The sequence below is a fragment of the Mercenaria mercenaria genome, chromosome 14 (genome assembly GCF_021730395.1).
Source record: "Mercenaria mercenaria strain notata chromosome 14, MADL_Memer_1, whole genome shotgun sequence".
Lineage (NCBI taxonomy): Eukaryota > Metazoa > Mollusca > Bivalvia > Venerida > Veneridae > Mercenaria > Mercenaria mercenaria.
This window is the reverse complement of record NC_069374.1, coordinates 5,326,810-5,338,918: the sequence shown is the minus strand read 5'-3', so window position 1 is coordinate 5,338,918 and position 12,109 is coordinate 5,326,810. Positions and strand designations below refer to the sequence as shown.

The 12,109-nt window shown below is 35.5% G+C and overlaps 1 protein-coding gene across 1 annotated transcript in view; it reads left to right on the top strand.

Moving 5' to 3' along the window:
* The first annotated feature begins 202 nt into the window (after positions 1–202).
* LOC123526223 (uncharacterized) overlaps positions 203–12,109 on the top strand; it is an 89,711-nt gene continuing 77,804 nt past the window's right edge. The window contains exons 1-2 of the mRNA XM_053522866.1: positions 203–432; positions 1,356–2,358. The gene's annotated coding sequence lies outside the window, so the exon portion shown is untranslated. The remainder of the gene's footprint in view (positions 433–1,355; positions 2,359–12,109) is intronic.

Below are 12,109 nucleotides of genomic sequence, written 5' to 3'. Positions count from 1 at the left end.
AAGAGGTTGTCTGGTAATACTTATTTTAATATTCTTTAATTTCACTTTTTCAGCTAAGATACATGTAGAAAATTATTCAGTTGCAGTGTTTTAATGACAGACTTCCTGTAAAGTTCCTGAACCAGTTGTTATCAGAATGATAAAGAAATGATAGATGGTACCAATCTGTGAATATTATGTCACTTTTTTTCTATAGGTGTTCCTGATCACACTTGGAACCTTACACACACACTCAGTTGTTTCTCAAGAAAGGCCGACACCGGTTCACGATGTTTCTTTTGTCATTTGCATGTGATGAATTCCATATGTTAGAAGGAATTTAGAATCGTACAACCAGTCAGCAGCTACCCATAAACCGGACCAACCTATTAAGTCGAGCGGGCAGAAGCTGTGATTCCCAGTGTAACACCGCAGACTGACGGCTAGTTTTCGGTAAGTGATTTACATGTTCCATTGGCACATTTCCCTCTGGTCGTCATGTCTTTAGTCAGAACTGTAGTCTTGTCAGTAACTGCTTGACAGTTTCAGGGGTACCCTGAGCTGTGTCTGGCTCCAGTTGGAGTTCTTGACCTTCCGCACTTGCCTGCTTCCAAGATGGTGCGGATCGGCTTTGCATTTGACGTTTCAGGCATTGCCCGGCTTAGTCGAAGAAGTAATTCATTTTACGATAGGCTGTGATGTATTGATCTGTTTTACTTGCAGTAATTGTCATAAATATAATCACATATTGGTCTTTGCTTGTGGGTTCTGGTCTTTCAGTCATTAAAATGTTCATTTTTCTACAATTGTAGTGGGTAAATTATGCATTTTTTACTAAAAATTGCATATTTTTAAAGTAAATATTTTGATACATCATTTTACAAAATAAATAAGCTTAAAGTTACATTAAACATACTATAAGCATTAATTAGTGATATCACAGTTGATTTCATGAAAATCTGATTGAAATTTTCAGAAGGAAGGCAAATTTTGTAATGTGCCTTTTCTCTTCAAAATTCCGGTTTCTGAGCCAGTTTCTCCGCAAAGTAGGTCTAATGTTTGAACTGTTTCTGCGGTACAAAATTTTCTTTGCGATGACAATGTCTTGTGTAACTTTTCTCGCAAAACCTTAATTACAAGATTTTGTGGGAAAAATTTGGCTAAATTGAAAATTTGATAAGATTTAGGTGTCACCCCAGTATAGAAGTACTTCTGGGTCGTTGTATCCTAGAAAGTAGTTCTTTGAAATTTTGAAGTTCGCAATTGAACGCTATCCCTACTTTGACATGTTGAATTCCAAATGTATTTATTGATACTGTGTACATTTCTTGTCATTTCTGATGTCTTTAGCAGTTGTTTAATGTGTGTGTTTTCAGGACTACATTTCTGTGCGGAAGGATTAAAAAACTACACCAGACTGGCGGCCATGACAGATGTCAGTTGGAAATTTAAACATGGACTAGATACTTTGATGTGTAGCAAAAAAGTTCATCATTGATGGTGGTGTTTTTCTGTGATATATTGACTGGGATAGTATTATTCTTCAGAAATACAGAGCTGTCAATGCTGCAATTTTGTTGTGAAATTCACAATCCATGTCCAAAAGTGCTAGTTTTACTACACAGCAAAGAAGGAGAAATTGTACCAGGCCGACACCATGAGCCACTTTCAATTCTGCTTTCCAAATACTTAGTAATATATAGAACTAAATGCAGTTTAGCTATGAGTGGAGTCCAGCAATTATGTCGCCATTACCAGCAAATCTAATCAGTGTTCTAATCAGCTGGAAAATAAGAACATTCAGTTATAAACCAGTTATTCTTCATGGATTTTTGTGGAGTTTATGAACATTCAGTTATAAACCACTGATTGTATTTGAGTAGATACAAATATTCAATTATAAACTGGCGATAGTACATGTATGGATTTTTGAGCAAATTATAATTGTGTGCATTATCAGAATATTTCTGTGGTATTAGGAAATGATTTACTTTGACATTCGGAAAAGAGTGACTGTATGAATAGTGTAGTTCAGTAGGTTATTAAAAAATAAAAGTGTATACATGTACTGGTATTATATTTTTTTAATATGAGAAGTTGTACCACTGGAGTGGAAAACACAAACAGTAACAGTTGACAGTGAAATTTTTATTAAAAAATCAAAGGGCGTAAAGAGAAAATTAAAAACTAAGATAAACGGAGAAGAAAACTAAAGCAGTAACAGTTGACAGGAAATTTTTATTAAAAAAATCAGAACGGTGTAAACAGAAAATTTAAAACTTTTACAAAGTGGCTTTTTTATGTGAAAGTGGCACAGTAAGATGTTTTACAGTCTAAAGTACAAGAAATTTACAGTCGGGTACAGATATTAACTGAGTGGTGAGTTACACAAATATTCTATACAGAAATTGCAGTTATCTGTAATAATTAAAGCTAGTGTTGGCATTTCAACACATTACTTATTACTTCAGTTTGCACAACTTATTTTTGTGCAATAAACTGGAATAACTGCAGTTCCTGTATATACAGAAGTGTTTATTGTTTTGTTTTTAGGTCAGTGATGTTTTTAGCTCACCTGTCACAAAGTGACAAGGTGAGCTTTTGTGATCGCGCGGTGTCCGTCGTCCGTCGTGCGTGCGTGCGTCAGTCCGTAAACTTTTGCTTGTGACCACTCTAGAGGTCACATTTTTCATGGGATCTTTATGAAAGTTGGTCAGAATGTTCAACTGGATGATATCTAGGTCAAGTTCGAAACTGGGTCACGTGCCGTCAAAAACTAGGTCAGTAGGTCTAAAAATAGAAAAACCTTGTGACCTCTCTAGAGGCCATATATTTCACAAGATCTTCATGAAAATTGGTCAGAACGTTCACCTTGATGATATCTAGGTCAAGTTCGAAACTGGGTCACGTGCCTACAAAAACTAGGTCAGTAGGTCAAATAATAGAAAAACCTTGTGACCTCTCTAAAGGCCATATTTTTCATGGGATCTATATGAAAGTTGGTCTGAATGTTCATCTTGATGATATCTAGGTCAAGTTCGAAACTGGGTCACGTGCGGTCAAAAACTAGGTCAGTAGGTCTAAAAATAGAAAAACCTTGTGACCTCTCTAGAGGCCATATATTTCATGAGATCTTCATGAAAATTGGTCAGAATGTTCACCTTGATGATATCTAGGTCAGGTTCGAAAGTGGGTCACGTGCCGTCAAAAACTAGGTCAGTAGGTCAAATAATAGAAAAACCTTGTGACCTCTCTAGAGGCCATATTTTTCATGGGATCTGTATGAAAGTTGGTCTGAATGTTCATCTTGATGATATCTAGGTCAAGTTCGAAAGTGGGTCACGTGCCATCAAAACTAGGGCAGTAGGTCAAATAATAGAAAAACCTTGTGACCTCTCTAAAGGCCATATTTTTCATGGGATCTGTATAAAAGTTGGTCAGAATGTTCATCTTGATGATATCTAGGTCAATTTCGAAAGTGGGTCACGTGCCGTCAAAAAATAGGTGAGTAGGTCAAATAATAGAAAAACCTTGTGACCTCTCTAAAGGCCAATTTTTCATGGGATCTGTATGAAAGTTGGGTTGATGTTCCTCTTGATGATATCTAGGCCCAATTTCGAAAGGGGTTTCCGTGCTGTCAAAAACTAGGTCAGTAGGTCTAAAAATAGAAAAAAAACCTTGTGACCTCTTTAGAGGCCATATATTTCATGAATCTTCATAAAAAATTGGTCAGAACGTTCACCTTGAATATCTAGGTCAAGTTCGAAGTGGGTCACCGTGCCATCTAAAACAAAGGTCAGTAGGTCAAATAATAGAAAAACCTTGTGACCTCTCTAAAGGCCATTTTTCATTGGATCTGTATGAAAATTGGTCTGAATGTTCATCTTGTTGTGTCAAGATCAAGTTCAAAAACAGGGTCATGTGCGGTCAAAAACTAGGTCAGTAGGTCTATAAATAGAAAAACTTGTGGACTCTCTAGAGGCCTTACTTGTAAAATGGATTCCATAAAAATTGGTCAGAATGTTCACCTTGATGATATCTAGGTCAAGTTTGAAACTGGGTCACCTGCCATAAAAACTAGGTCAGTAGGTCAAATAATAAAAAACCTTGTGACCTCTCTAGAGGCCATATTTTTCATGGGATCTGTATGAAATTTTGGTCTGAATGTTCATCTTGAGGGATATCTAGGTCAAGTTTGAAATGAGTAAAACTGCGGTCAAAAACTAGGTCAGTAGGTCTAAAATTAAAAAAAATCTTTTGACCTCTCTAGAGGCCATATTTTTCAATGGATCTTCATGAAAATTGATCTAAATTGTTACCTTGATGATATCTAGGTCAGTTTCGAAACTGGGTCATGTGCGGTAAAAAAACTAGGCCAGTAGATATAAAAATAGAAAATCCTTGGACCTCTCTAGAGGCCATATTTTTATGAGATCTTCATGAAAATTAGTGAAATGTTCACCTTGATGATATCTAGGTAAAATTCAAGACAGGGTCACGTACGTTCGAAAACTAGGTCAATAGGTCAAATTAATAGAAAAATAGAGGACCATATTTTTCAAGGATCTTCATGAAATTGGTCAGAATTTTTATCTTGATAATTATCTAGGTCAAGTTAAAAACTGGGTCACATGAGCTCAAAAACTAGGTCACTATGTCAAATAATAGAAAAAACGACGTATACTCAAAACTGGGTATGTGGAAGAGGGGAGCGATTCAGGACATCATGGCCCTCTTTTTTCAGTTTAGAACATTTTCCCGGCTTTCGTTTTCAGCCCGCATCAGTCATTGTCGAACTTTCTGCCTTGAATGGAGCTTTTATTCTGATTTGTTTTTCATTTTAAAATCGGGTCTGTGTTACAAAAAAAACTATTTAACCGGGCTTTTTCCTGGGTGGGCCTTTTTGCATTTTCCCTTTAAAAGTTTTTGTACGGTCCGAGGGAAACCAACTTGACGGATTTGTATTTAAGTTTTGGGTTATTCCCTTCATTATAGATGGGACTTTTCCTTTTGGGATTTTATCCATGTTTTTTTCTGTATGTTTTTATTCATAGCTTTTGTGTTTCAATTCTTTTAAATGTGATTTCAGATACTTTGTTCTGTGCTGAAGGGTTGTCTGGTAAAATTATTTTAATATTCTTTATTTCATTTTTTTGCTAAATACAGTAGAAATTATTCAGTTGCAGTTTTTTAAAATGAAAATTCCTGTAAATTTCCCCTAAACCTTGTTATCAAAGAAAAGAAATGATAGATGTCCCAAACGGAAATATTTGTCACTTTTTTTCTATGGGTTTTTCCTGATCAATTTGGGAACCTTACACACACACTCAGTTGTTTTCAAAAAAGGGCCCCGACCCCGGGTTTCCGATTTTCTTTTGTCTTTGCATTGATGAATCCATTGTTAGAAGGAATTTAGAATCGTAAAACCCAGTCAGCAGCACCATAAAGGGCCCAAACCCTATTAATCGAGCGGGCAGAAGCGTGATTCCCAGTGAAACACCGCAGCTGAGGTAGTTTTCGGAAAAGTGTTTTTACATTTTCCCATTGGCACTTTCCTTGGTCAAATGCTTTAGTCAGAACGTGTCGTCTTAATGCTTGACAGTTTCAGGGGTCCCCTGAGCTGTGCTGGCCCCATTGGAGTTCTTGCCCTTTCCGCACTTGCCGTTCCAAGATGGTGGGGATCGGCTTTGCTTTTGATTTTCAGCATTCCCCGGCTTAGTCGAAGAATTCTTTTTACGAAGGCTGTGATGTTTTGAATCTGTTTACTTCAGTAATTGTAAAAAAAAAATTAAATCACTATTGGTTTTGTTGTGGGTTTTCGGGCCTTTCAGTCATTAAAATGTTCATTTTCTAAAATTTGTATGGGTAAATTTATGCATTTTTTACAAAAAATTGCATATTTTAAAAGTAAATATTTTGATACATCATTTTACAAAATAAATAAGTTAAAGTTACATTAAACATATTAAAAGCTTAATTAGTGATATCACAGTTGTTTTCAGAAAATCGATTGAAATTTTAAAAGGGAAGGCAAATTTTGTAATGGCCTTTTTCTTCAAATTCCGGGTTTCTGAGCGTTTCTCCGCAAAGTAGGTCAAGTTTGAACTGTTTCTGCGGTACAAAATTTTCTTTCGAGACAAGTCTTGTGAAACTTTTCTCCCCAAAACCTTAATTACAAGATTTTGGGGAAAAATTTGGGCAAATTGAAATTTGAAAAAGATTTAGGTGCCCCCGTATAGAAGTACTTCTGGGTCGTTGTATCCTAGAAGTATTTCTTTGAAATTTTGAAGTTCGCATTGAACGCATCCCTCTTTGACATGTTAAATTTCCCCAAATGATTTATTGTACTGTGTCATTCTTGTCATTTCGATGTCTTTAGCAGTTTTTAATGTGTGTGTTTAGGACTACATTTCTGTGGGGAAGGGGAAAAAAAACACCCAATGGCGGCCATGACAGTGCAGTTGGAAATTTAAACAGGGATAGTACTTTTGATGTGTAGCAAAAAGTTCATCTTGATGGGGTTTTTTTCTGTGATATATTGTGGGATAGTTTATTCTTCAGAAATACAGAGGTCCAAGCTGAAATTTTTTTGTGAATTCCAACCCCAGCCCAAAAGGCTATTTTACTACACGCAAAAAAGGGAGAAATTGTACCGGCCGACCCTGACCCCTTTCAATTCTGCTTTCCAAATATTAAAATATTAAAAAAAAAATGCGTTTAGCTTGAGGGGACCCAAAAATTATGTCGCCTTTACCAGAAAACTAATCATGTTCAATCGCGGGAAAAATAAAAACATTCAGTTATAAACCAGTTATTCTTCATGGATTTTTTGTGGAGTTTTGAAATTCTTTAAAAAACAATGATTGTATTTGAGTAGATACAAAATTTCAATTTAAAAACTGGCGATAGTCATGTATGGTTTTTTGAGCAAATTAAAATTGTGTGCATTATCAAAATATTTCGTGGATTAGGAAAGATTTACTTTGACTTAAAAAAGAGTGACTGTTGAATAGGTATTCGTAGGTTTTAAAAAAATAAAATGTAACTGACTGGTTTTTAATTTTTTTAATATGAGAAGTTTCCCCCGGAGTGGAAAACAAAACGTAACAGTTGACAGTGAAATTTTTTTTAAAAAAAACAAAGGGCGTAAGAGAAAATTAAAAACTAAGAAAACGGAAAGAAAATAAAAGCAGTAACAGTTTACAGGAAATTTTTATTTAAAAAAATCAGAACGGTGTAAACAGAAAAAATTTTAAAATTTTCAAAATGGTTTTTTATGTGAAAAATGGCCAGTAAAATGTTTTACAGCTAAAGTCAAGAAATTTACAGTCGGGTACAGAATTTTAAATGAGTGGTGAGTTACACAAATATCTATACAAAATTGCATTATTTAATAATTTAAAAAAATAGTGTTGCATTTCAAACATTCTTATTACTTCAGTTTGCACAATTTTTTTGTGCAATAACTGGAATAAAGCGTTCCTGTATATACAGAAGTGTTTATTGTTTTGTTTTTAGGTCAGTGTGTTTTTGCCCCCTGTACAAAAGGGCAAGGTGGTTTTTGATCGCGCGGGTTCCTGTCCCCTCGTGGGCGTGCGTCGTCCGTAAACTTTTGCTTGTGACCACTCTAGAGGGCACATTTTTCATGGGATCTTTTAAATGGTCGAATGTTCAACTGGATGATATCAGGTCAAGTTCGAAACTGGGTCAACGTGCCCTCAAAAAAAATAGGTCAGAGGTCTAAAATAGAAAAAAACCTTGTGACCTCTCTGAGGCCCTTTTTTCACAAGATTTTCATGAAAATTGGGCAAAGTTCACCTTTTGATATCTAGTTTAAATTTGAAAGGGGCCCCGTCCTACAAAAACTGGCGAGGTCAAATAATAAAAACCTTGTGACCTCTTAAAGGCCATATTTTTTGGGATCTATAGAAAATTGGTTGAATGTTCATTTTATGTTCTAGGTCAAGTTCGAAAATGGGTCACGTGCGGTCAAAAAAATAGGTCGTGGTCTAAAAATAAAAACCTTTGACCTCTCTGGGCCAAAATTTTCTGAATCTTCTGAAAAAATTGGGCAGAAAAGTTCACTGAAATTAAAGGGCGGTTCGAAAATGGGGCACGTGCCGTCAAAAACTAGGTCAGTAGGCAAATAATTTAAAAACCTTGTGACCTCTCTAGAGCCATATTTTTCAGGGATCGTATGAAAGTTGGTTGAATGTTCATCTTGAGTATCTAGGTCAAGTTCGAAAAGGGTCACGTGCCGTCAAAAAAATAGGGGAGTGGTCAAAAATTTTTGAAAAAACCTTGTGCCCCCTCTAAAGGGCCCTATTTTTTTGGGATCTGTATGAAAGGTTGGGCGAATGTTTTCTTGAGTATCTGGTAAATTCAAACGGGTCACGTGCTCAAAAACAGGGCAGTAGGTCTAAAATGAAAAAACCCTTGTGACCCTCTAGCTAGGGCCATTTTTATATGAGACTTCAGAAATTGGTCAGAATGTTCCCTTGGTATTTGGTCAAGTTTTAAATGGGTCACGTGCCATCAAAAACTAGGGCAGTAGGTCAAAAATAGAAAAAAACCCTTTTACCTCCAAAGGCCAAATTTTTTTATGGGTCTGTATGAAAGTTGTCTGAATGTTACTTGAGACATCTAGGGCAAGTTCGAAAGTGGGGGCACGTTCCGTAAAAACTAGGGCAGTAGGTCGATAATAGAAAAAACCTTGGACCTCTCTAAAAGGGCCCTATTTTTTATGGGTCATATGAAAAGTTGGTCTGAATGTTATCTTGTGATTTAGGCAAGTTCGAAAAAGGGGCATGTGCGGGCAAAAACTAGGTCAGTGGTCTAAAAATAGAAAAACCTTGTGACCTCTTAGGGCCCCAATTGGAATGGATCCCATAAAAATTGGTCAGATGTCATCTTGATGTATCTAAGTCAAGTTCGAAAAATGGGTCACGTGCCATCAAAAAAAGGTCAGTAGGGCAAATAATGAAAAAAAAGTGACCTCTCTAGAGGGCCTTTTTTTTTGGGATCTGAATGAAAATTGGCCCCTGAATGTTTTTTTTTTGATTATGGTCAAATTTTAAAACTGGGTCAACTGCGTCAAAAACTGGCAGTGGTCTTGAAAAAGAAAAATTGTGACCTTCTAGGGCCATACCCTTGAATGATCTTAGAAAATTGGTGAAAGTACCTTTGAGATACTGGTCAAGGTTGAAACGGGTCACGTGCCAAAAAAAAATAGGGCAGTAGGTCAAATAATAAAAAAACCTTTTGACCCCTTTTAGAGGCCATCCTTTTATGTGATCTGTTGAAAATTGGGGCGAAAGGTCATCTTTTATGATACTAGGTGGTTTGAAACGGGGTCAACTGCGGTCAAAAGTAGGTCAGTAGGTCTAAAATTAGAAAAATCTTTTGACCTCTCTAGAGGCCATATTTTTCAATGGATCTTCATGAAAATTGATCTGAATGTTCACCTTGATGATATCTAGGTCAAGTTCGAAAGTGGGTCACGTGCCGTCAAAAACTAGACCAGTAGGTATAAAAATAGAAAAACCTTGTGACCTCTCTAGAGGCCATATTTTTCATGAGATCTTCATGAAAATTAGTGATAATGTTCACCTTGATATCTAGGTAAAGTTCAAAACAGGGTCACGTACCTTTGAAAACTAGGTCAATAGGTCAAATAGTAGAAAAACCTTGTGACCTCTCTAGAGACCATATTTTTCAATGGATCTTCCTGAAAATTGGTCAGAATTTTTATCTTGATAATATCTAGGTCAGGTTCAAAACTGGGTCACATGAGCTCAAAAACTAGGTCACTATGTCAAATAATAGAAAAAACGACGTCATACTCAAAACTGGGTCATGTGGGAAGAGGTGAGCGATTCAGGACCATCATGGTCCTCTTGTTGTATTTTGTTAATTGAACCATCGGTTAGCTAGGTAATGTTTACAAATCTGTAGGAATCAGGATATTAACAAATAATTTACAATACCTTAATACAGTGTTTTGTCAAGCCAATTCGGGGCTTCGGCCTGATTTGTGGACAGATAACTTAAAAAGTCACTTGTCAATATTTTTTTTTTTCAATCTATTTGGCTGCAATTTTATGTGAATGACTTGTTAACATAGAAATCTAGATATTTTGATTAGTCATAACATTTGCTGAAATTTCTTTAGTTCAGGTAAGATGTGTACATCCACTTGAAAAATGTGAAAAAATCCTACATTTTGTTTACATATTTCTGGAGAGCTACTAAATTTGCAGGTTCTACCCAGGTGCCCGCTTGTGATGAAATAATGCACGGAGGGGCACCTGGGGTCTTCCTCCACCATTAAAGCAGGAAAGTCGCCATAATTATGACCTATCATGTGTCAGTGCAACGTTAAATAAAAAATAACAACAAAAACTTAACTTAAAAAAACAACTTAATTTACAGGTGTTTGTGCATGAAATGCATGTTTACTTAAGTGTTATGTTTGACACTGGTATATAGAAGACAACTGTGTATCGAAGAAAGTTGACCAAGATTTGGACATAATAATTATATTATAGTGGACGCAACTTGACCCCGATGGTTGACCTTATTATTGAAAAGGAGTGTACGTAAAACCCTTCATCTCTTTGAATTCATAAGTTTGTTGAAAAAAGGTGAGCTGCACAAGAAAATAGAAACATAAATTTGTGTAAATATAAATTATAGTGATGAAACGATGATCGAGTTAAATCGAATAATCGTCGCCGGCAGCCGCAGGTCGCCGACTATCGATGTTGGAGTTCTGAAATCGATGTCGCTAGCGCTTTTCACGCAATTGATCCCTTTCCGTTCATTCCATATATCCGTTATTTTCATACATTTCGTTAGTTAAACCGCAAGGGACGTCACTCTCACACGTTAAAATGGCAGAAAAAAGTGTCAATGCAGACACCGAAATATTTCCCTTTCCAGGAAAAGTTCGGTCGACTGTGTGGGCTTATTTTGGCTTCGAAAAAACAAAACAAGGACCACCTTTTAAAGAAAACCTCAACATGCAATCTGTTATTTGCAAACTCTGCCAAAAATCATATGTGAACAACGGTATGTTTTCGTACCCAAACTATTCGAACCCTTCGTAATTCGTATGGAATTTGTGAATTATTAAACAATGATCCCGATGTACCTCTCTGTGTCTGCAATTTGTCAACCTTATTTTGAAATAGTCTTGAACTGTCTTGTTTTATATTTATCTTATCAAGCCAACGAGATTGAATTAAATTAATCAATTTTATACTTACAGAAATTTATAGTTAAAAGTAAAAATGCATTCCCTAAATACATTAAATGTATTCACCATGATCACTTGACACTTGTTATTGGTTTAATTTACTTATCAAGAAAAGTATTTACAAGTACAATTTTAATAAACATCCCTAGTCCCAAGTAATGATAAAAGCATAGTATATTTTTGTTTTATGAAATTATCTGAAATGTATTGCCTAAGTGGAACCTATAATAAGAGTATAATTATAGGTAAGTCTGAATGCTTTTACTTTCGATTATATAATCGATTGTGAATCGAAATAGCTGTTCAGATTCGATTCGATTATCGATTTTGTTTTGAAACCGATTTTACAACACTAATAAATTAGTGTATTGGAAAGTTTTAACTGATCCTATGTAAGTATAGTGCATATTTTGATACTTCACTGTATACAAACTAATACCATATAAATATACACGGCTACCCTAAGCACCCCTTATTTCTACAATGAAATAATCAATATGAATAATTAGCCTTAGGTCAACCATCGCGGTCAAGTTGCGACTACTATACTTTTCTCTTGTTTACATGAAATACCACTCTTAGTTGCTTAAATTTACATAGTACTATGTTACTACTAACATCACACTTAGTTTGAGTAGAGGAATATTTATTATAATCTGGTGCAAAAAATTCAGTTCAAGGAATTGAAAACTATTTAACAGATTGGGCCTGAAATTTGCATATAAATTATGAAGGAATACGAGCAGAATGTATGTTATTAGGGATTTGACCAAACACAGAAAACTGTTGTTTGATAGGTTGCTAATAAACTTGATAAGTAATATCTATGTAAATGTTTTAATTAAATCAAAATTAATTGTTGTAAAATTTAGT